This window comes from Delphinus delphis, chromosome 8, assembly GCF_949987515.2.
Source record: "Delphinus delphis chromosome 8, mDelDel1.2, whole genome shotgun sequence".
Taxonomy (NCBI): Eukaryota; Metazoa; Chordata; class Mammalia; order Artiodactyla; family Delphinidae; genus Delphinus; species Delphinus delphis.
The window spans coordinates 108,051,545-108,076,405 of record NC_082690.1 but is presented as its reverse complement, the minus strand read 5'-3'; the positions used below and the strand labels follow the sequence as shown (position 1 = coordinate 108,076,405).

The window sequence follows — 24,861 nt, the reverse complement described above, 5'->3', positions numbered from 1 at the left end:
GGTCTTGGAAGCAAAAATGACCGCAAGCGTTGCAGTGCTGTTTTCCTGCCTTTTCTGCATTTTACAGATGCAGTAACTGAGGCCCCAAGGGTGAGCTGACTCACCCGGGGACATGTGGCCAGGTGGCACCGCCCCCTCGACTCCCAGCTCACCTGGGACGCCCCGCTCGGCGTCAACCCCAGGGGAAGGGCTGCCCACATCTGCCGGGACTGTCCTGAGAGCCAGAACAGGAACTCCAGAGAGAGAACGTTTATTGGGCTGCAGGTCCGTACAGTAGGGAAGCCCACTGCCTCCTTGCCATGTCCCCAGCTTTCCCAGCCCCGCCGCCTGCAAGAGCCCAGGACCCCTCTGGGTGGATGGGCCGCCCTTCTCTCCCCCACGTCCCGTGCTCCTCCAGCCACTTCCCCTGCAGCCCGATCCGTGAGCACCTACTGTGCGCTGTCCCGCCGCCCTGGCCCTCCTGCAGCCCAGCCCGCAGGTTTTAACTCGGGGAGGGGCTGTCTGCACTTCCGGCTGGAGCTCACGGGGTCTTCCTGCATGGCTCCTGGCGCCCCTTCAGCGTCCAGTTCAAGGCCTTGTTCAGCACTGACCCGCTGGGCGGGCAGCTGCTGGGGCGGGAATGGAAGCCCTGCCTTCCAGGCCCTTCTGGGATAACCAGTAGAGGCAGTCCCCCTACCTAGTGACCCCCCAAGTCAGGCTGTGGGCACCCGGTCACAGCCTCCACCTGCCACTCCCTGGTGGTTTCTGGGGAAACCCGTTCTGTCAGCTGTCATGCGCCTGGCGGAGAAAGTGGCCTTGCCGGTCAGGTAGGACCAAACTGGCACCGGGCCGAGGGCCCCTCCTTGTCCTGCCACGGTAGGAACAGTCCAGGAAGGTGACCTGACATCTCAGGGATGTGGTCACCAAGCTTGCGTACCCCCGGCCCTGCCTCCAGACCCTTTTGCTCACTGGACCCTCCAGCCCACCGTCAGGGCCCAAGCAAACCCCACTTGAGGGCGACCGGCTTCCTGGTGCCGAAGTGTCAGTGTGACATCGGCCTGAACCACGAGACATTGCGGGGGTGGGGGGGCATGCCAAGGGCTCACAAAGAGACCAAACGAGAAACAAGGAAGAAATGAAAACCTCTATCCACAAGCAGCGTGCACACACGTGTCCAAAAAGCAGAAGCAGCCCAGACTTCCATCAGCTGATCGACGGCTGAGCAAACTGTGGTCCATCCATGCCACGGAATATTATTCAACATGGAAAGGAATTCATGCTGAATTCATTAAGAGGAGCCATCTAGAAGGCACTATGCAGAAGTGATGATGGACGCTGTTTCCTTAAAAAAAAGTCAAAATTGCAGGACTTATCACACTTCCATTGATCATAATCGCAGTGGCCAGTGGTCCTGCCAGCCTCTGGCCAATCCTGAGCTCCGTGAAGTGGACCCATGGCCCTCTCACCAGGTGTGTAGCCAGCACGCCTGACCCGTTCTCCAGACACTGAAGCGGCGGCCGCCCAGCCCAAGTCCCGCCACCGTGCCTTGTCCAGTGGAGATACTGAGGTTTGGAGAAGGGTCCAGAGACCCCCGACGACCCTCGAGGTCAGGGCTCCCTGAGGCCCCTGGGGCTGAGAAATGGCCCCGTGGAAGAGGTGAGAAGGCAGGGCTTGTCCTCCAAGCTCGGAGACCTAAATCTGGGTCTGTCCCCTGACACGTTGGTCACGCCATGAAATAACAAGTTCTGAAGCGTGATACTGCATCGGCGCCTCGTGAGCAGAAAGTGACAGCTATAAATGAGCCCGCGAGTGACGGGGACACAGCGACCGCTCGGAGGCCGGCTCGGGGTCAGCCGTGTCCCTCTGGCTCAAGATGAGCTTTACAGATACCTGCCCAGACAGCCTGCTGCCCCTTCGTCTATGCCTGCCTTCGGGGACGCCCCAGGGAACCCAGCCTGCCAGTCGGCGCTCCCTCCGGGCCCCATCATTCGCCCTAAAACACTTTCCCTTGGTTTCGAAAGACAGCCCCATCCCAGCGCCCGGGGCGGCGCCCTCTCTGGCCCCATGAGAGGTCAGGCTCCTGGATCATCTGATGTGTGGGAGGCGCCCACATGCTGAGACCACAGGGCCACCCCCTCCAGGCTGTCCTTTCTGACTGGGGAGGAGGTTTGACATCTCCCCTCTGCCCCCCAGCCAGTGAAGGTCAGTCCAAGGAGACAGAGGGACTGGTGGCTTCACCCATCAGGGCCTGACCCAGAAGGGCCTTCTCCTTCTGGAGGTTAGAGGTCACAGCAGCCAGTGTCCCGTCACCTGCTGACTGTAGAGGTGGCCGGTGACAGCGGCAGCTCCACTGCATCCTGAGGCTTTTTGGAGAGAATTAACAGGTTTCCACAGAGAGGGGCTGTATCAGTGTCCTGGGGCGGCCGGAACAGAGGACCACACGCTGGGCAGTTTATAAACAACAGAAACGGATTCTCTCCCAGTTCTGGAGGTCAGAGTCTGAAATCAAGGTGTCGGCAGGGCCACACCCTCAGAGGCTCCCTCCTGCCTCTTCCAGCTTCTGGGGGCCCCAAGAACTCTGTGACTTACAGAAACGTCCCTCAGTCTCTGCCTCTGTCTTCCCGTGGCCTCCCCTGCATGTCCATGTCTCAAACCTCCCTCTCCTTCCCTTTCTCCTAAATCACGGGATTTAAGGTCCACGAGATAATCCAGGATGACCTCGGTCAAGACCTTTCCCTTAACTACCCCTGCAAATTCCTAAATCCAAGTAAGGATGCATTCACGGCTTTTGGGGTTAGGACTTCGACGTATCTTTTGGGGGTCACCATTCAACTCACTGCAGGGAGTTTCAGGGGCGCCCAGCCCAGCAGAGACCTGGGGTGGGGATGAGGCGCAACAGCACCTCGCCACCCACGGGAAGGTACGCAGTGCCCCCCTCGGCCTGCAGGAGTCCCGGCGGCTCTCGGCCCCTTGTCCCCTCCGCTTGCACCTGCCCCTCCCGCTCACCTGGGTCAGGCCGACACCCATCAGCTCCTCCCACTGTCCCATCACCCTCAGCAGAGCCACCTTTTACCCTGTCACCCCTTGACTAACCTCCTAGGGCTCCATCCCCGGATGAGGATCCCCGCCCCCGCCCCTCCACCATGGAGCCCCCGGGGAGCTCCTGGGAGGTGGCAGCTCTCCTGCCGTGCAGGCGGCCCCAGTACCAGGTCCCAAATGCCAGGCAGCTTCACGCATCCCTGCCTTTGGTCTCCTGGGTCCCTGGGCCAGCGGTGCCTCCCCGCTGCCCGACACCCCGCTCCAGAGCTGGGACCGGCCCCAGCACTCAGCTTAGTGTCACCCCCGACGCTGAGCCTGCCAACAAGCTGGTCCCGCCCCCCAGCTGCCGCTTCCTTTTTTTTTTTTTTTTTAAGTATTTATTTATTTGGCTGCGCCGGGTCTTAGTTGCGGCCTGTGGGATCTAGTTCCCTGACCAGGGATCGAACCCGGGCCCCCTGCACTGGGAGCGCGGAATCCCAACCACTGGACCACCAGGGTTCTCGAGGGTTGCGAAGATCTGTTCTGGCTCCGGCCCAGCACCGGCTGGGGACCCCGAGGCTGGGAAGGGCTGTGTCCCCTGGGGCCCGAGCCTGCCAGGGGTGTGTTCTCGGGGGCCGACTTCTCAAGGTGCTATCACAGACTCGAGCCCCCCACTCCGACCCAGCAAGAATCGAGTATCATTTTACAGGCGAGGCCTGGGCAGGGAGGGGGCCCGAGGCTGACGGGGTCTGAATGGAACCCAGGCCTGTGGCCCTTCTGGGACGAGCAGTGGTCCATCACGTGCTTTCTTTGTGTCATCACTGGAGGAAAGCCACACTGCCCAGCGGTGCTCCCCGATGATTCGGGTGGGCTGAGGGGGCTGTCTGGGGAGTCCCCGTTAGAGAACAGTGGAGGGGGCTGCCCGCTGCCCCCCTGGGTCACGCCAGCCCCAGCAGCATCGGCCCCAGAGCCCAGAGCAACCGATGATCATTTCTAACTGACGCTTACATCGGGGAAACCCGGACGGACATCTGGAGCTGGTGGAGGCCCGGGAGGTGAGCAGTGTGCTCTGTGGGAGGGTGGAAAGGGGTCCCTAAAGAGCTGAGGGCCCTCGCAAGGGAGGGAGAGAGAAGACATATGTGGAGACCCCAGCCTGAGAGGGGGCTGGGCTGCAGCAACGTGGTGGCCGGGGCCCCCGGTGGGCATGGCTGCTGGACCCGGGGGCAGGGCGTCTGGCTGGTTCCCGCCGTCCGGCTGGTTTGGGCCCTGGGTTTCCGCTGCACTTTGGGTTACGTGTCTTCGGCAGGACCGCTGAGCCGCCGGCACGTGGTGCTGGGGAGCAGGTAGGTTTCTCCTCGGGAAGGGGGCTGATCTTGGGGTCCCTCCAAGGCCCGGGAGAGGATGGCGTTGGCCTTTGCAGGGCCTGGCACAGAGAAGCACGGACCGCGAGAGTATCAGGGGCGTGGAGCCCATAAACTGAGGGGGCCTGGCGCCTCTATTGCTCACGCGTCCCCCGCGCCCCTGGTTTGCAGGGGGAGCTGAGAGTTTAGACGTGGCTCGGCTGGGGACAGAGGGGTCTTGTTGCCCCAGTGCCCCCCAAAGCCCGGTGATGAGTAAGGACCGTGCTCCTCAGAGAGGGGACGGGCACGGCTGGGGGAGGCCAGGGGGTGGGGCGGGTCCAGGCCCCAGCTCTGCCCCCGGGGATCCTGCCCAGGCTTCAGTTTTCAGGGAGAAGGACTCCACGGGCTCAGCCCTCCCCCCAGCTCCAAAGTGAGAATGATGAGTCGCGGTCACAGGAAAGGTGGCTTCTGCGCAGACCGGGCGTGTGTGACCAGGTGTACGACTCGCTGGGTCCCCAGGGCACGGGGGCGGGTGTCGTCCTGCAGCCGAGCCTCAGGCAGCCTGCCCTCGTGTAGCTTCAGCGAGCCCCTCCTTCTCCAGTGGCAGAGGTCTGGCCAGCCTGGTCAGGCCCGCTCCAGGCGCTGGGCTGGACAGCGGTCTGGAGGGGTCCAGGTGATCCTGGCAGAGGTCCCAGGAGGAGGGGGCGCTCGGCTACAGCCCTCGGGGTCGGATGTGTTTTACACTCTGTGTCCCCAAGGGCTGAGCACAGCACCTGCCTCTGCTGGTCAACCTGACCCGACCTTGAGCGCTCAGGCAGGGCCAGTCACAGACCGAGGCCGGCCCAGGGCCACAGACTATGGCCTGCTGCTCGGCGGGAAGCCCCCTGCTTTCAGGCTGCTCCTTTGTGCCCTATGGGTCAGCCCAGCGGACACCCCATGAGCACACAGCCCTGAGGAGGGACGGAGGGAGGGGAAGGCGCACAGCCTCTTTGGAGGGTCGTTTGTGAGCGTGAATCAGAGTGTCAAGCACGAGCGTCCCCTGAGCCAATAATCCGACTTCCAGAAATTTACTATGGGGCGTGAGATCCAAATAATCAATATCTGTGCCAAGAGACACGTGTGGGAGGATTTGCTCTGCAGGGCTATTTTCGGGAGTGAAAATACCCATCGACAGGTAGGTGGTGAGTAAACGAAGGGATGTGGGTGCAGCGGATGCTAAACGTGGCCACGGAGACCACGCTGCGGACTCGGAAGGGATGCGCCAAGGAGTGGGCTGTGCCTCGGCGACTACAGGGCGCAGTGACGGAAGCCACCAGCCCGTGAGTGTGTACATCGGTCCATACGACTTTCTCCGTCTCGTCTGCTCTCCACGAAGAGCGCGTGCCTGTTTTACTGCGGAGCACGCCCCCAGCAGAGCTGTCAGCAGCCCGAAAGCAAACAAGAAGCAGCAAGAGATGCCGGGCCTCCAGGGGGACGGGAGGAGCTCTTGCCCCAGACTCAGGGAACGTCGTCTTGCAAAGGCAGGTGGCCCGAGGGCCTTGGAGGAGCGTGGGGAAGCCTGGGGTCCCTCTCGCCCAGCTGGACCCCCTCTCTGGGAGCCAACAACCCCATACTCCCCCCACTTGCACGGCCCCTCCACCTCCAGGCCGGAGTGGACCGGAGCCTGCTCTCCAGATGCCCACGGCCGCCCCAGCCGCACCGAGGGGCCCTCAGCTCCTAGCACCTGGCAGGGCCAGTGTCTGGCCCAGGGCCACTCCCCTGGGCTGTTCCCCCGATCCTAGCTCTTCGTCTCCTGTTCTTCACACGACCCCCCCACCCCCACCCCGCACCAGGTCTCAGAACCTCTGCTGCGGCATCTCCTCCATTCCTGGGAGCAGTACCCCAGGTGGGGCACCCGGCTTGTCCCTGCAGCCCCAGTGCCCAGGGAGCATTCAGCAAGTAGCAGGTACTAACGGTGATGCTCCTGGTGGGGGATGGAGGTGGGGGTGATCTGACCGAGTGGGATGTGTATCCATTAGGCGCTCAGGAACCAGACTCGGCTGACTAAGGAAGTAACCTCTCCACCTTCAGAGCTGCTCCAAGGGGCCATGAACAGACAGGAGGCAGGGGGGACATGGGGGAGCACAACAGAGACAGAGGCTGGGGACGCACGGCCCAGAGGCTCATCCCGGGACTCCGCCAGGCAGGGAGGAAACAGCACCTGGAGTCTCTCCTGAGGGTCTTCGGGGAGGGTGGGCTTGACCTCTCCAGGAGCTCCTCGAGGTCACGGGGGCTGTCCGGGGTGTGACCTTCCAGAACCTTCCCCACTGCCTTCTGCTCCCCAGCACTGTGTGTGGATGGCCACGGGGCCCTGCCCTGGAAACGCCGCACAGACAGACCTGGAGGGGAACCTGGGGACACCTCCAGCCTGAACACGCGCTCTGACGGCAGTTATGAAGGCCGGCGACAAAAGAAGGAGGAAGCGGGGGCTAGAGGTCAGGAGGTGAGCACGAAGCTCTATTTTAAACCCGAGATCAGGGAGATGAGGTGCAGCTGCGTCCGTCGGGGGTCGGCTCTGGGGACCGCGGGGCGTCGAGGGAGCCTCTGTTACACCGTCCTCTCCGCCTTCGTATTTCACATTTTCCGTGATACAGAGTCAAAAAGGAGAGGCTCAAAAGCTCTCTCTTGAAAGCTTAAAGGGAGAATTTAATAAAAGCCTTGAAACAGAGAAGAAATTCACATAACATTAGAGTCCTGTCCTCACCCCACCCCCCAAACAAGGCTCAGAGTTTAAAAGACTAAAAACAAGCCAGGTGCCTCTGAGGACACTGGAAAGGTGACAGCCAGGCGATCAGAGGCTGCACCCCGGGGAAACACCAGTGCTCCCTCCCCGAAACGGGGGAGGTTAGAGCCACGAGGTGATCCAGATTCGGAGTCAGCCAGGTAACGAGTGGGAAGAAGAGCCGCTCGGTGGGCTGCAGCGTCCCGAGAGCGTGGACCCCAGCGGCTGGGCCCCCGCCTCGCCCACTGCAGAGCGGCCTGGGGCCCTCCGGCCCTGCCCTAGGCCTTTCACAGGCTCCGGCCTGATTGTGTGGGTCTCCCGGCTGTCCAGGACGTATCCCCTGATTCACAACAGCCCCCCAAGATCAGCAACACCCACCAGAGGCCCCGAGCCGGGAACCTGGCAGAGGCTGGGAGCGGGGACCCGGGTGCTGCCCTCAGCGCCCACCGGCCTGGGCTGGGGGCGGTCACCCCTCGGAGGCCACCTCTCCAGCAGGCTGCCCTGCCGGGCGGCCCAGACAGCGCTGCAACACGTGCCGGGGCAGGGGACTCTGGCAGCAAGCCCCTCGTCCTTTCCCTCCCCACCACCACCGCCGCCGGGACCCCGCTCCTCGGCCCCGCCCGCGGGGTTGCCGTGCGGCCGGTCAGCGGGCCCGGGGCCCGCGCAGCCTGTACGGATGGTTCACGGCCAACAGCACGCTTGTGCCCACTGTGGTCGGGCGCCCACCGCAGCCTCTCCCAGGCTCCCGGGTTTACGTCCTCCGGGACCTCCTAGGAGGCAACCCCACCACCAAGAGGTGAGGCCAGGCGCTGACCAGAGCCGACGGCCAGCGGGTCGGGTGGCTCAAGCCCTCGCCCCCGCGCTGGCACACGCCCGTGTGCCCCCAAGGTGAGGGCAGCCCCCAGCCCTGCTCCCTTTCTTCCTCTTTGATCATCAAAACGACCCGACTCTCGCCGACGTGTCAGCGGGCAATCACTGCCCTGGCCAGGCTCCAGGCAGCTTGGGGTACCACCAGCCTGGCCACTGGGCCCTGCCGAGGGTGCCCCAAGTGCCGGGTGCTGGTACACAGCTGTGCAAGGTCCTTGTCTCCCTTTTCCACCCTGAGCGCTCACCCCCGCGCCCCTACGTGATGACGCAGGCCTCTGAACCCGATCTGCTGCCACTTCCCCCGCTCGTGTCACCGCAGCCTCCCGAGTGGTCCCTGCGGCCCGGGAGCCAGCGCCCAGGTCTGGGCAGAAAGGGCTGCAGGACCAGGGAGAGGCGTGCCCAGGGCAGCTCCCACCGCAACCAGGCAGCCAGGAGTTGCCCTCAGGAACCAGAGTCCCAGGGCCCCAGGGAAGGAGCTGGCATGTTTCTTGCCTTCTAAGAGGCTCTTTTGAAAGAGTGTTTTTCGGTTCCCAGGTAAACACAGGTGACACAAGCACAGCTACTCTCCCCCGGTTCACTCCCCAGGGCCTGGGACCCGCTGAGAGTCTCGCAGGAGGGGAGGAACCAGGGGCCCTTGAGCGCGAAGCGAGGACCTGGCCCGGGGGTGAGCATGCCTGGTGCCCCCAGGCCTGGCCGATCGCTTTAGCAGGACACAGGGAATTGTGGACCTGGAGGGGTTCACATCTCAGGCGCAGGTCAGCAGCCAGGAGGCCAAGGACCACGATGTCCCACCTCCAGATGCCGGGGCCAGCGACCTGTGCCCCGCGGGTGTGGGTGCTGTGAGAGCTCACTGGACGAACGCTGGTCCAGGGGAAGCAGGACACATCCCATCCCTTGGCGGGGAGGCCTCCCCAGCAGTCACACCCAGCTCAGCCAGGCGCCCGAGCGGTCCTTGCCTCTCCGGAGGCCCAAACGATCTCATCTGTATAATAAGGCAGCCCCCTGACCCTGCATCCAGGATCGCTGGGAGAACAATGTGGCCACATCCGTGATGTCACCCCTGTCTCCAGAGTGCCATCCCCTCTCCTTCCCACCGTTCGGTCAGTCAGAGCCCAGCTCTTAACCACCACGTCTCCAGGAGTCCCAGCAAGCTCCTGGTCACTGCCCACTGTGGCCACCCACTCCTTGGTGCGGCGGGTGGGATGAGGCCCCCCCAAAAGGTATGTCGACATCCCAACCCCTGGGACCTGTGAAGGTGACCTTCTTTGGAAATAGGGTCTCTGCAGATGTGACCGAGTGAAGATGAGGCTGCATTGGAGCAGAGTGGGTCCTGGTCCAATGACTGTATCCTTACAAGAGGAGAACAGGACACAGAGACACAGGAGGAGGCCAGGTGACCACAGAGGCAGAGGCTGGAGGGACGCGGCCACAAGTCCAGGGACGCCCGGGTTCCCCAGAAGCTGGGAGAGGCAGGAAGCTTCCTCCCCCAGAGTCTTCAGAAGGAGCGGCACACCTGCCCACACCTTGATTTCAGAATCTGGCTTCCAGAACCAGGAGAGAACAAGTTTCTGTGGTTTTAAAGCCGCCCCGCGAGCGTGACCTCCACGCGGCAATGAAGATCCTGTGTGCCGCAACTAGAGACCCGACGCAGCCAAATAAATAAATAAATATTTTTTGGAAAAAGCTGCCCCACGAGTGGTCCTTTGTTACAGCCGCCCCGGACACTCACACTAGGGGTTCAAAACTGGCCTGAACCAAAGGTGAGTGTGTGGACACTGAAAGGACGCCGCCGAGGGACCCTGTGCCCCTGGGCGCTGCTGAGACTGCAGGAGAGTCACTGCTCCATGCAGCAGATGTGCAGACCTCGAGTGAAGCTGACCTGGGCGCCTCTTCCCTGTTCCCCATCGGGGGCACGTCCACGCCAGCCCCTGCCTTGTCCGTCCCGCACGAGAAGCGAGGCTGAGGGGGAGCACACCATCCCGGCACGAACCCAACAGAGGAAGCCGGTGTTCCCTGGAGAAGGGCCCACGACTCAGCAGATGCCAGCCCATCCCTGGGGAGGGGTCTCCAGGCGACGCGGCGACACTGCGCTGGGCACCCTGGTGGCCCCGTCGCTGAGGTCACCTCCCAGTCTCCGAGCAGCAGGGTCTCCGTCCCACCCTGTCCACCCCTAGGAAAAAGCCAGCTCTCAAAGCCCCTCGAATCGGCCACCGAAGCCCCCTCTGCATCCTGAGCCAGACCCGAAATAAGCACGTCACGCGTTTCTGAAACGTGGGCAGACACCGGATGCAGCCAGGTGACGCCGGGGCGCGTTAGTCATCACTGGTCTCAGTGCGAAAGCGTCTCTTTTTTCATTTCTCTTTCCAGCCTCCTGAGGGTGTCAAGGGAGAGAAGTCTGGGTCTTTACTGCAGCTCCATCATCGCGAATCTCTCTACTTAACAGAAGCAGGGCAGCCTCGGGCACAAAGCTACGGCAGACAAAACGAGGAGAGCGACCGCCGGTACAGTCTGGTGTTTCACGCTCGCTTTGCATTTTTATATTACCTGCTGTTTATTACGTGGGAGGAAGCCTTTCTAACTGCAGCAACGGCTTAAAGTTTCCCTTAGATACACATTTATTTAAGTAAAAATAAGTGGGTGGACTTAACCATGTTCTAAAATACCAGCATAGGTGGTTTTGGACCACAGAGGTGGAACTCGGGAAGCTGTTCCGAAAATGCTGGGAGCTGCTCCGAGTGGCCCCTCCTGGTCAGGAGGCCCCCGTGGTCCCTCCACCCAGAGCAGGGACCCGGCCTGGGTTGTCACGGGTCCCGTTCCCAGGGCTCCACCCAGAGCAGCTTCTTTTCTAAGCTCCATTTATTATAAAATAAAATGTAAATACAGAAAACCACACAGACGTTCGGCCTCACGAGCTCCTCTAGACAAGCACTCTGCAACCACCACCCAGGTCAGAAGTCAGCACTGCCCAGTCACCCCAGGAGCCCATCCGGCACGAGTCCCGGCCACGGCCCCGCCGCCGGTCCTCCCAGACCCTCACCTTCACCTTTACGATTTCATCGTCCAACTGTGAGGCCCCCTTCTAAGTCTCTTAATCTGCGGTCCCCCTCGTTCCCTTCCTTTGCCTTTCAGTTGATCTGGGGCACCCGGTGTCCGACCTGCGAGGGGCTCCTGGACTCACCAGCTGGCGGAACGGGCAAGGCACGGACCGTCTCTGAGCCCTGGTTTCACACCCGAAGCTGGCGCTGCCAGGCACCTCACAGCTGGTCCTGAGTTTGAACAGAGGGGGTGCCTGTACTGTACCCCGAAATTCTGGGTTCCAGTGGGCACTGGATACCCATCGGTTATTGCGAACAACCCGGAAGAGCCCTACTGGGTTTTGAACGAGATGCAGAACACGGACAGAAGCAAGTCTCTCAGCAGCGGTGAAGGGAGGCGTCACATCACAGAACATCCCGGCTGCGGTTCTGCTCACGACTCCCCGGCACATCTCGGCCCTCCTTCAGCTCCTGCTCGCTCTTGGCTTGCACACATTTCTAACAACCTTCTTCATCAAGTCCATCCCAGACACGGGTGGACCAGAAGCCGAAACAAGTTGTGTTTTAAGGAAAGAAATAACTGACAACCCCTCCGACAAGAAGTTTAAGAAAAGGTGTCTGGGGCCTGTTAGCACAGGGACAAACAGCCCCGCACGAGGCGGCATCCCTTCAGGGCTTCGGTGTCACGGCAGCGTCATCAGGTGAGCTGGCCTAATCCCGGCCTGTCATGTACCACAGTGAGGGCGGGGGGTGACTCTGGCAGGCTTCCTCACCTCTCTGAGCCTCAGCGTTCCCACCTGTGAACTGGGGGTGGTAACACAGCTCACCACATACGGTGGTTTTAAAGATTAAAGGAGCTAGACCATGTCAAGGGCCCTCAGCAAAATGTTAAGCATTAGAAAAAATTAATCGTTGTAATGACCCAAGTCACCAGGAAAAGGGTTAAATTATTTCTCGTTTATACCTTAAGCCTGCAAGGCATCACGTGGGTAAAGCAGTATAGAAAGATTTCCCCTGAACACGATAAGGTTTTTTTTTTTTTATTTTTTTGCGGTACGCGGGCCTCTCACCGTTGCGGCCTCTCCCGTTGTGGAGCACAGGCTCCGGACGCGCAGGCTCAGTGGCCACGGCTCACGGGTCCAGCCGCTCCGCGGCATGTGGGATCTTCCCGGACCGGGGCACGAACCCGTGTCCCCTGCATCGGCAGGCGGACTCTCAACCACTGCGCACCGGGGAAGCCCACGATACCCGGCAGCTGAGCCGGGTAAGCGGCCCTGGTCGGGGAGAGGCCCCCATGGCCTGAAGGAGCGGGTGTCCGGGATCCATGGGTTCTGCGGGGTTATTCCTGCCCATCAGGCCAACTGGGGCCCGGCCAGAGGCGGGATGCTCCAGGCTTGGCCGGGAAGTGGTGAACGGTCACGTCGGAGAGAGCAGGCTTGCCGGAGATAAACAGCATGTTCCTTGTGCCTTTGAGATTTAAAAATAAACTGAAAAGCAGACACAGTTTAAAAATAATGAACAGGCAGGAGGGCAGTCATTTGCCTGTGTGTCTTCCTCCCATTATTTGTTAAACCGCAGTTTAAAAACTGACCGCCAGCCCAGCCTGCAGCTCCGGTGGCCGGGGCCGGGGTGGGGGGGAAGCACAAGCTGGCGGGCGCTCAGCGGGGCTGGTGGTGGCCGCACGTGGGGGAAGCCCCTCAGGGACCCACCTGGCGTGGAAGAAGCCGTTCTTCCCTTTTCTGCTGTATCTGGAGCTTCAGTAGGAAGCCCGTAAGGTCAGGCCTAGTGGGCACCCCCGGGACCACCTCCTGAAACAGCATCTGCTACCAACAGCTGAGCACCTGCTCCCCCTCCTGAGTTCTGGGTGGAGGTCTCCACAGGCCCTACGCGGCGCCCAGAGGGCACCCATCAGGTCTGGTAACAGGGAGGGGCAGGGGACCCCTGGGGACCCCCGCCAGCACTGCAGAGAACAGGGCAGGAGAGCACACTCGGCCAGCTCTCAGGACTCTGCACACAGCTGCTGGCACAGGAAGGTCTGTGAGCGTCAGAACGGATGGCCCACTGCTGCAGCGTCCCCTTGTCCACCTGGCCTGAAGGAAAGGCCACATTTGGTTTCCCAAGGGCCACTGCAGAAGGTGTCTGCTGAACTGGACAGCGGGCAGTGGTGATGGGGAAGCTGACCCGGGCCTGGGATGCTGTGGCCGGGAGAGGATGGCCTGGCAGGTGGGAAGGCCAGAGGGCAGCAGGACCTGACGGCCACAGGCGTGCCGACCCTACGAACGCCCACAGGTGGAGCTCAGACCCAGGGAAGCGCAACCGGGTCCATGTGTGTGTGAACCTCGTACCGTGTGGTGTGGGCCTCTGGCTCCATCCCCGGTGCACGCGCTGAAAATGCTGGCCAAGGGCACCCGGGCAGCTACAAAACAGTCGAGATCCAAGGGAGTGAAATCTGAAAACATTTCTGCACATTTATGGGTGTTAAAGGTTCTGATGGCCTCAAAATCCTACTCCCTGCAAACATGTGGGCTGCACAGGAAATAAAAATAGAATCGCAGCCCAGGAATCTGTTAATGAGCCCTCCCACTGTGCTGGGCGCCCAAGGTTATGGCCACCCCACTACCCACGGTCAGGGCTGAATTGTGTCCTCCAAATTCATTTGCTGGAGGCCTAACCCTCCGTCTCTCAGATGTGACTGTTTCTGGAGATGGGTCTTTAAAGAGGTGATTAAGGTAAAATGAGGTCACTAGGGTGGGTCCTAATCCCACAGGACTGGGGTCCTTATAAGAAGAGGAGGTCAGGGGACTTCCCTGGTGGTGCAGTGGATAAGACTCCGCGCTCCCAATGCGGGGGGCCCGGGTTCGATCCCTGGTCAGTGGACTAGATCCCACACGCATGCCGCAACTAAGAGTTCACACGCCGCAACTAAGGAGCCTGCCTGCCGCAACTAAGGAGCCAGAGAGCCGCAACTAAGACCCGGCGCAACCAAATAAATAAATAAACAAATAAAAAGAGGAGATCAGGACACAGACACACACAGAAGGACAACCTCGTAAGGACACAGGGAGGAGACAGCCATCTATACGGCCGAGGAGAGAGGCCTCAGGAGGACTCAGCCCCGCCCACGCCTGGATCTGGGATTCCACCCTCCAGGGCTGGAGACAACGAATGTCTGTTGTTTAAGCCGCCCCAGCTATGGTGTTTACTATAGCAACCCTGGCTGACCTATACACACACACAAGCAGGCTTCCCCGAGATGGATGGGTCGGCAGCCAGCACCCTTGGGAAAAGGGGCATCTCCCCGGCCATACCTGGGGGATGGAGGAGATGAAGCTTCTCTCCCAGGATGGATGCCGCAGAAGGGCCCAAATCCTGCCTGGGCCACTTTCCAGCTGGTGGCTGTGGACCAGAGTGGCCCCGAGCACCCAAAGGGCTGGTGCACCAGCATCACCAATGGTCTCTGCACCCAGGCCCCAGGAGACCAGACAACCAGGCAGCAGCCCTCCCGCCAGTGATCTGCTTCTGCGTAACAGCCACGTGGAAATACCGTGGTCTGGGACTTGGCCGCCATCTGTGCCCCATTTTTGGCATGGGGGGGTGGGGCTGTGTTTCAAGCCTGTGTGCTCTAACCAGCTCCAGGCAGGGCCCGCAGAGCCTCAGCCAGACCCGCCCTCCCCGGACCCTTGCCGTCTCAGGTTCAGCCTATTTCTTTTCCAGCTTAATTGCGGTATAATCAGCAAATAAAACGGTAAAATATTGAAAGTGTACATCACATTGATTTGATACAAGTTCCACAGAGAAAGGCTTCCTCCCACCTAGTTAATTAGCACATCTATCAGCTCACACCTTATTTACTTTTTCTTGGTGAGAACATTTCAATTCTACTCTCCTAGTGAATTTCAATTATACAATAGAGTCATCAACTACGGGCATCACGTTACATATAGTTCTTGTTTTTAATGAACAGAACGTGCTGGTCGCTGGGCGACCCCTTGGGAGAGCCTGGCAAACATCTTGTTCCGCGGGCCCTTGGGAGTCGATGTTCAGCCGGCAGCCCAGGCAGAGGTGGGGAGAAAGACCTCCGTCCAGTGGGATTCAAGAGGTGACACAGCAGGCGGGTCCCCAAGGCCAGGAGAGTCTACGGACTGGCTTAGAAAGATTGTCTCAACCCCAGAACGGTGAGCCGAGGACCCCGCCCTACTGGGAGGCGCAGCCCCTGCCCCCCACCTGGGCCAGGCCCTGGGAAGAGCCCCCCACCCCACGCCGGTGCTGGGAGCTTTGTGACTTCTCGCTCACTGGCTGTCCTCCTTCCCCATCTGCTGTGGGGGAAAGGCCGGCTCCCCCCACGTGTGCTGGGGCATCAGTGGCATCCACTTGGCCACACCCAGTGGGCTGCTCACGTGCTCACCCTGGGACCCCGAGACGCCACCGCAGGCCAATATCCCAGAGAAGCACCCGTCTACGTGCCCCAGGAGACCCAACGCAGGACACGCTCCAGGGATAAGACGGAAACTACCCAAAGTCCTTCGACAGAGGAGTGGAAATAAGTCCTGACTTATACATAGAAAATAAGGATAGGGAACGAGGCAGAGGCACTCATAACTGCATGGCTCAAACGACGTTGCAAAAGGCTGCGTATACGGGTTTTTGCAACTTCTCCGTGACTCCGAAGTTATGGGAAATAAGCAGGGGCGTGAAGGGAGAGCGGCAGTCATGCGACATCTGTCAAGGAGCCAGAGGGTCCTGTATTTGTTTGTGGATTCATCCATATATAGCAACAGCACAAAAGCACTCTGCGATGTCAGCTTGGCAACCCCAGGGGGGAGGGCGGTCAGGGGCCCGTCCTGCGCCGGAACTTTGGGCTCCCAGCCTGAAGCAGGCAGAGCCAGAGAACAGGACCTTGATGAGGCGGGATCGGTTTTACTCTTTTCTGTGGTTTCTAGGTGTAAATCTTTCCCACTCATTAATCAAAGCTTTAATCAGTGATAAGGAGATGGTCCCTCCCTGCTGGCAGAGCCTCGGCCAGATGAGGGCCGGTGGCTGCAGCATCTCTGGGGGCTGGCTCTGGGCTTCCAGCACATCCTCCCCCTGCCTCCGAGGCCGGCGTTGCCATGCCCATTTCACAGACGGGAAAACTGAGGCCTGGAGCTTAAGGGACTTGTCCAGGGCTCCCTGGCTAGTGACGTGTCCGAGTGGGGGGGACTCCCACGGAGCCCACGCTCTAACCACCACGCCACTCGGCGTCCACGTGGTCAGACGGGGGGCTCCAGAGCCCCCACGGCAGGTCAGGAGCGCTTTTCCAGGGGTGCTGTTTACGGACTCGGGCATCTGGCTTAACCGCGCTCCCTGCCTCCGCCTGAAAACGAAACACCCAAACCAACGAACAGAAGCAGCAGCTCGCTGACTTGCCAGGAAAACAAGTGACATTTCCCCAGCAAGTGGAAGGAGGCGAGGGCTTGGCCTGGGGCTCCGGCTGGAGACCCAACCCCCAGCCTGTGAGAAGAAGGCTGAGAGGACAAAGAAGTGGTGTGTCCACAACGGAATGCTACTCAGCCACCAGAAAAGACGAAATCCTGCCCATTTGAGACCACACGGACGGACCTCGAGGGCACTATGCTACGTGAAACAAGTCAGACAGATAAAGACGAAGGCTGTAGGGTCTCATTCATGTGGAATCCAACAAACAAAAAACCCAAAATGAACGATAAAGCAAACCGAACCCAAACAAACGAGTAGATACCGAGAACAGAGCAGTGGTTGGTGGGGGGAGGGGCACGGGGGTGCAAAGCGGGTAAAGGGGACCAACAGTATGGGACCGGATGGAGACCATTTTGGTGGTGAGCATGTGGTAGTGTATCCAGAGCTCGAAACACAGTGTACACACTCTATATACACACGAAACTTACGTGCTGCTTTAAACCGATGTTACCTCAATTTAAAAACATCTTTAAAATATTACATATAGTATTTTCTAGCAAAAAAAAAAGAAGGGCAGATAAGGGGTGAGGTGGACCCATGCAGGGCCCACAGACAAAGTGCTGGCCAGGGCTGCGCTGGCCAGGCACCTGGTGTTCCCTGCACGACAGCCTGGACGCCGACCCCACTGTGCCCGAGAGTCAGCGCCCGAGACGGAGCCGAGGGAGGGCTTTCTAGGCAAGGGATCAGCGTACGCTAAGGCACAGAGGTGCTAAGTCACATCAGAGCGAACGCCTGGCGATCTGCGAGAGCAGAGCAGAGGGCGGGGCCCTGCCCCAAGACTGAGAAACTCTCCCCTCTGATCAGGCGAAGAAAGGCTGGCCCAGCCTGGCCAGCTCTGGGCAGCTGGAAGGTTCTCCTGCAGGACGGGCCTTGCAGTGGCTGGTGGTGGATGCCCACTGCCAGGGAGAGAGCGCTGCACGGCTGCATGCAGGGCATGGAGGGGGTCCCAATGGTCAGGCCCAGCACTGAGACTGCCCCTCGGAGGGGAACGCCTCTACCCCCCTCCCTGGGAGCCTCCGGAGCCAGCCTGCTGACCAGCAAGGATGACCCACAGTGGCCGCTGGAAAGCAACCAGGCCCTGTCCCCGGGCGGCCTCACGCTCAGGATCGCACAGTGGGGCTGCAGTCTTACATTCTGAGTCAAGGTGTCATCTTCTTGCAGACCCAAACTAACCCAGCCTCCCGGGACCAAGGGCTGGGTCTCTTCCTGGCAGCCTTTGGGGTCCTACCCTTTGGGTTCTGCCCTTCCAGGGGTCCTGCCCTTCAGGGGCGGCTGCAGTCCAGAGGCAGCATGGAGGCCTCAGAGCAGGGGCCACCTGTGCTCTGTCGCAGGAGCGCAAAGCGGAAACAGCGTGGGTGGGCTGGAGTGGGCGAGGGCTCCTTCAAAGTGGGCTGCTCTCTCTCTGCTCCAGGAGAAGGGGGTGGAGGATGACAGAAGCGGCAGCAGGTTCTACAAAGGGCTCACGCCGGGTGGCCCACGTGGGCGGACTGCAGGGAGGCAGGGGTGAGGGGCCAGCAGCAGGCAGCCGCTTTGGTGACGGGAAGTCATGTGTGGTGCCCGAGGGAGAGGGGGAGAGTTTTCCAACCATCGGTCTTGTGGCTTTCACCCTGTTTTTTTTTTTTTTTGGCCGCACTGCATGGCCTGCAGGATCTTTGTTCCCCGAAAAGGGACTGAACTGTGGCCCCAGCAGTGAGAGCGTGGAGTCCTAACCACTGGACCGCCAGAGAATTCCTGTGGCTTTCACACTTTTAAAAACTGGTGGAAACTTTTTTCCATATAAAACTTGCTGTGAGACGTGGATGGAGCTAGAGACTGTCATACAGAGTGAAGTAAGTTAGAAAGAGAAAACTATCGTAAATAAACGCATATATGTGGAACCTAGAAAAATGGTACAGATGAATCGGTTTGCAGGGCAGAAACAGACACACAGATGTAGAGAACAAACGTATGGACACCAAGGGGGGGAAGTGGTGGGGTGGGATGAATTGGGAGATCGGGATTGACATGTATACATTGATGTGTATAAAATAGATAACTAATAAGAACCTGCTGCATAAAAAATAAATAAAATAAAATTCAAAAAAAAAAAACCACACCAAAAACTTGCTGTGTAACTTCAGGCTAAAACAGCTGGAAGGGCAGGTGCTGGGGACCTGAGCCGTCCAGGGAACCTGGGCCTCGGGCAGTGAGCTGGGGCTCAGGGCGCCCCTTCCCTCCCAGCTCCTGCCCCATCACCACCTGTCTGGGGGACACAGGAATGTGGAACACAGGATGTCAGGGATCGGGGAGCCTTACGGACAGGGAAACGGAGGCCCGGTGAGGACAGCACGGCGATCTTGCCATGTTCTGGGCTGCGGTCTCCTTGCCTCTCTAATAGAAGCTGGGTGGACCCTGTGAGTCCCTGGACCTCAACCTCAGCTTTGTTTGGGGAGGGGAGACAAGAGGGCTCAGGTGAGAGCTTTGCACTCACTCTGAAGCCAGAGAACAAAGCATTAGGACCGAAGCCCCTTTCTGTGGGTCAGTTTCCGCCCAGGAGATGGGCACATGCTAAAGGTCAGCTGGGGACTGGAGCTCTCAGTCCTGGGGGTGGGGTTCTCACTCCACCTGAGCTCATCTTTGGGCATTAATGTGAAGCTCCAGCTCTCCCTCCCCACCCCCAGCACCCCCAGGCCCTACCGTGCACCTGGCCTCCAGCCTACAAGGAGGTCTGGTTCCTAACCCACAAGGAGCTAAGGCAGAGAACCAACACGGGGCCAATGGTCACCCGTCTCATGACTTCTCATGGGACTGCTGTGGGCCCGGATTACAGATAGGGAAACAGAGCTTTAGGGGGTAGAAACTGCTGGCCCCAGGACTTGGGGTTAAGAATCCCTGAGCCGCTTCCTTGGCCTGGCCTCCACATCCACCGTGATCCCTGACACCATCAATCCCTGGGACCCTGGCCAGCCTCTGCGCCGTCCTCCAGCCCCAGGCCTGTACCAGGGCTCCAGGGGCCTGCTCAGTTCAGCCCAGGCCGGGCCGGCAGAGGAGGCGGCGGGCATCCAGGCTCCCCTCGGGAACAGGGTGGTGCAGGAGAGCCTGTCCTGTCGCTCTGGGTTGGCTGAGTGCTGACCCGGAGAGGGCCCCGGTCAGGGCCACTGCAGAGGTGGACGCAGAGGCGTCCTGAACGGGCGGGGGCTCCGTGCACGGCCACCCCTGACCACGTTCTCAGAGCCCTGCGCCAGGTGCCACACTGGCCTTTAGGTTCCAACTGGGAGGCGTGGGGTTCCCCCCATCCCCTGTCTCCTGGGGCTGGGGTGAGAAGCCCACAAGCCCAGGGTCCATGGGAGGACCTGCAAGGGCCCCCGACCCCTGGGTGTCACCCCAAGGGCGGCTGAGGACTGACCATGAAGCCCGCCCCACCCCCGGTCCAGAGACCCTTCTTGTCTCTAAAAGCAGCAAAGGGATAAAAACACATTCGGTAAACGTGTCGGTAAGTAGCAAAAAGCCTGTCCCTGGTCTCTCTGACCCAGAACGTTCGGTCCTCGGGTCTGCAGACCTCAGACACAGTGCGCACTCCCCGCCCCCCACCCCGATCCCGCTGGATTTGGGTGACTCCTGAGTGGGGTGGGTGGGGATGAGGTTCATCCTACAGGGCAGGCAGTCGGCCTTCCTGTCCCAGCTGCTCACCCTCCGGCCCCTCCCTCTGGCCTCCTGGGGAAGCGGGAGAGGACACAGCCACCTGGAGCCGCCCTAGCAGCCTCGGCGCCGCCCCGGTGACAGACCCCGGGGAGACCCCCAGCCCTTTAATGGCCTCTGCCGTATTCACTCCAATAGGCGGGCACCGAATCCCCCACCGCCCCATCCTCCCCACTCCTGCGCCGCCGCGCAGGCCTGGCCCTTTAAGCCACCTCCCCTGCGCCGCATTCACCCCAATAGGCGGGCACATCAATACGGCCGCGTGATCCCTCCCCTTGGCGGACTGCCTTTCCTCGAGTGGAAGCCACTGAAAACGGGTTCATGGTGGCTGTGGCCAAGCCAGCCACCGCCCCTGCCCACTGTTGGCCGAGGATCGGGCGGCCTCCCTCCCTCCTGGTTCAGAAGCCTGGCCCGTCCCTGCTGGGCCATCCCCTCCCTCTGCCTTCCTGGGCGTTTGCCTACTCCCGGTCTCCGCCCCTCCTCGGCCTTGGACAAGAGAAAGTGACCCCCAGCTGGTCACAAGGGTCAGCAGCCTGTGGGACAGGGCGGCCCCAGATCCCCTCCTGATGTGCTCATTAAGCCTGTGAGATATCCCTCTCATTGGGATTGGGGCAGCACTGCTCCGTCGTGAGGCCTGGACACCCCCCTGCAGCCCTTCCTCCCAGCCAGGGCCAGGGAGGGCCCGGACAGTCCAGGCCACCTCCATTCGCCCAGTGAACTCTGCACACGATACTTCTAATCCAGAAATGGCAGGACCCTTGGGAAGGCGGGCAAGCTGGGTCCATCCCTCCTAGGACAGGGGGCACGGGCTGGTCAGGTGTCCTGCCTGTCAACGCCGGTGAGGTCCACAGACCCGAGGTAGATGCAGGATGGGGCATCCCCGGGCGAAGACGATTCTACAGCTTCCCATGAGCACCCACTGTGTGCCAGGCCCGGGGGCAGAGCCCCGAGCAGACATCCAAGCAATGAGCGAAGGGTGACCCAGGTGCCAACAGTGTGCCCGCCCGCTCGACTGAACAGATACGGGATGGAGATGGTTCCAGAAATGCATGGATCACGGCGCTGAGAAAATGAAACCCAGCACCTTCGAATGGAGGCTTCAGTCAGGAGCAGAGGCCAGTCTGGAGAGAAGAGTGGGTGTGAGGTGGGCTTGGGAGTTCAGCAAAGTACTAGCTCTGAGGTTTTCGACAAAGGCCCTGTGAGTCCCCTGGCGCGGGCCAACCAGGCTCCTGTCCTGAGTGGTGGGGACGGTCTCTCACTGGCTGGATGACCCAGATAACCTTGGCAATTCTCTCACCTCCCCAGGGGCCTGGCCCGGTGGTTCCGAGGCCCTTCCCAATGGCCCTCGAGCCTCCCTCTCTGAATCCCAAGGGTGTGTGATGCTGGCGCAGGGATTCCCTTCTTGGGTATCCCTGGGGCACTTCCCGGCAGCCCCACGTCTCGGTCCTGCAGCATTTCTTAACCTTGACGGCTCATTCCCCAGCTACCTCACCGGACAGAGAACTCTAAGCCAGAGACCTCGTGTCCCAGACGCAGTCCCATCCAAGCCTGGCCTTCAATGGGGCAGGTCCTGACCACACAGCGGGTGCCCACTGCCCTCAGCACAGACGCCAATATATGCCAACTTCACACCCACGGGCACACAGGAGCCCTGGCCTGGAGCAACTGTGATGCTAAGACGACACATAATCCAAAGTCCAAGTCCTTTGTCCTCGATCACCATTACCATCCCTGGAGAAGTTTATCTGCTCACACGGCTGGGGAGCTGGTGCAGGTTACCGAGCCACCAAGGCCAGCCATAAACCCACAGAGAGCTCATTCCCCGTTGTAAGTTCTGCTTCCTCGACCTGCAGGCAGCTGGCAGCTCAGGGGCGTCAGGCTTCAAGCTCCAGGTCCGCGATCCCATTGTCTGCTTGCGCGCGTGTGGGGCAGGGCCCGGGGCGCCAGGAGGGTGGGCACTGAGTGTGTCTGTCTGGTCTGTCCTGCCAGCTGTGTTTAGAGATGGTGACAAAGCAGATGGGCCAGGCCAAGGCCCTCGAGTCCGGGCCTCGTCCTGGGGAGGAGGTTTGCCCCTCGTCGTGGGGCAAATCCGGCACGGACAGCAATACTCTGTTCCTTGGTGACAGCTGCGAGCGGCACGCCTGGTGACCGTCCTTCTGCGCCTCCCAACCCCTGGCCCCCGACCCGACAGTGCCCACCTGGGCTTCTGCCTCCTGAGAGCCGCCAGGTGGTTCCATCCGACCCGTGGACCCCACGGTGGGCCCTGCACTTGACACCTCCCTTCAAGTCCAGACGACGGGGATCCTTTTGACGCACACCGTGCACCCCTGAACAGTCCCCAGTCCTGGGGTTCAGGTCTCACCCATGTAACCGTGAGCTACACTGCTTCCCAGCTGTGGCTGCACACCTGTCCCCTGAATGAATGGGAAGGGGGCAAGCACGCTCCCATCACCTTGGGTGCGTTCTCGTCCACCTGTGCATTGTGCGTGTGTATGCGCGCACGCGTTCATGCGCGCCCACGCTGACTTAAGCACAGAATCATCAGAAAGTGCAAGTCCCCCAAACACAGCTGCCAAAGACACACCACAACCTTCAAACCACTGGCCTGTCACGCAGCCTTTCTTCCCACCCCCAGGTGCAGCTTGTCAGATGACTATCACAGCTCAGGGAGCTTCCAGGAAGAAAGATTTCAGGAGAGAAACTGATCCCCGAACTTCTGAGCACAGTAACGACCATTCTAGGGGAGGGGCTGCAGCCGGCGTTCTGAAAAGAGCCGGGAGCAAACCTCTGGAGACTTAGCTGATCCCCGGCCCAACTCAGGCCAGCCTGACCCCCGGGCCCAGGAAGGAGGGGCTTCCATCTGGCGTCCAGGAAGCACCGCCCATGGGTCCACATCTGCACAGCAGCCTCCCCAGGACGAGGCCCGGACTCGAGGGCCTTGGCCTGGCCCATCTGCTTTGTCACCATCTCTAAACACAGCTGGCAGGACAGACCAGACAGACACACTCAGTGCCCACCCTCCTGGCGCCCCGGGCCCTGCCCCACACGCGCGCAAGCAGACAATGGGATCGCGGACCTGGAGCTTGAAGCCTGACGCCCCTGGGCTGCCAGCTGCCTGCGAAGCCTGTCAAGTTCAAGGAGCGGCAAGGCCTCGCAGCCAAGAAAGTGCGTAAAAGCCACCCGACAAACCACTCGAGGGGAGGGCTCCTGCTGTCCGGGGCCCGGATCCACCTGGCGCCCACATCTGCAAGGGCATCCACATCCAGCCCAAAGGCTGTGCCAGCCCGGTCCTGCCTCTGGACCTGGCCTGGGGGAACACCACAGGGGTCGGCCTGTGAAAGGTACCTTGAAGGCTCAGGCAGACGGGCAGACACACATATAAAAGATCTCTGGTGTAGACGGACCCCCAAATGGCAAAAGCGCAGAAATCCAACCAGCTGCTTGGGCTGGGCCTGGCTCAGACCAAGGATGAGCGGGGGGCAGAGAAGCCCACCTGCCCGTGGTGGGCCCTGTCCACACCCCCAGGAGCCATTCAGAATCCCAATTCCAGGGTCTTCCGACGGCACACGGCCCAGCTTGGGGGCTCCAAGTGGCAGTGGCTGGCCCCCCCAGCTGCTGACAGCCCCCTACCCCCACATCCCACCCTCCCTTGGCCCGCGGGAATCGTCAAGTGCACGGCACCCTCGTGTAGACTCATGTCCCCTGAACAATTTCCAAGGCTCCCTGTCTCAGGGGCTCAGTGGCCTAGAGATGGAGGGCCCGGGGGGTGGGTGACAGCAGAGGTCCTCCCCCTCAGCTCACGCAGCCCCTCACTCTGTGGACACAGACCAAGCCCCAGGCTGGAAGGCCAGACGCTAATCCCAGACCCCATCCAGAGGCGGCAGGTCCCCTTCCCGCAGACCCTGCCCCTTCAAGATCCCCTGGGTCTGGGCTGAGCTGGGGACACAGACCCGGCCACTCCGCGCAGATGGACCGAGCCACCCTCCCTCCCCTCCCCGCTCCTTCAAGCCCCGAAACTGGGGAGCCCGGTTGCCCGCCGCTTCCCACACTCCGGCCCCACCCGCGCTCCAACCCGCCCGCCCGTGTCTGGGATCGTAGCCGCATCACCCCGGGCTCCCCGAGCGACGGCCCGGGTCGGGGCTCCCCAGCTCCGGCCACTGTCGGGGTCGGCCGGGCTACGCCCCAGTCCCCGGGGTCTGCGGGCTCCGGCGCGGGGCTCCCCCAGCCCCCTCAGCAGCCCCCCCTCCCCCCCGGCGGCCCCCTGGACGCTCCCGGCTCTCTGGGCCGCGGCCTCCTCCCCGCCCCCTCCTCGGTCCCTCCTCGTCCCCTCCTTGTCCCCCGCCGCGCTCCTACCGTGAGAAGCTGGGCCGGGCCGGGCCGGGCCGTGCCGGGCGCGCGGGGTCTCAGCTGGCGGCGCGGCCCGGCTGCAGGAAATGCCAGAAGACTGATCCAACCGCGGGAGCAGAGGGAGGGAGCGGAGGAGGGAGGAGAGGAGGCGGGGAGAGGGACGGAGGGCGCGGCGGCCGCAAAACCCGGGCGGGATCGGCGAGCGGAGCGGGCGCGCCGCGACCCCACTCCCTGCCTGGCGCGGCCTTGCCTCGCCGCCCTCTGCCTGGCGCGCCCGGCGCTCGGACGTCCCTCCCGAAACGGGGTGAGCGAGCGCTGGTGAGTGGGGTCAGCCTCCATGGGTTAGGGGTGCGGGAGGGCA

The 24,861-nt window shown here is 61.2% G+C and overlaps 1 protein-coding gene across 2 annotated transcripts in view; it reads right to left on the bottom strand.

Annotated features, from left to right (window-relative positions):
* OSBPL5 (oxysterol binding protein like 5) overlaps positions 1-24,590 on the bottom strand; it is a 64,619-nt gene extending 40,029 nt beyond the window's left edge. Inside the window, exon 1 of one of the 2 annotated variants that reach the window (XM_060019477.1) lies at positions 24,507-24,590. The gene's annotated coding sequence lies outside the window, so the exon portion shown is untranslated. The remainder of the gene's footprint in view (positions 1-24,506) is intronic. The other variant, XM_060019478.1, reaches the window with a different exon arrangement.
* Positions 24,591-24,861: the final 271 nt, after the last annotated feature.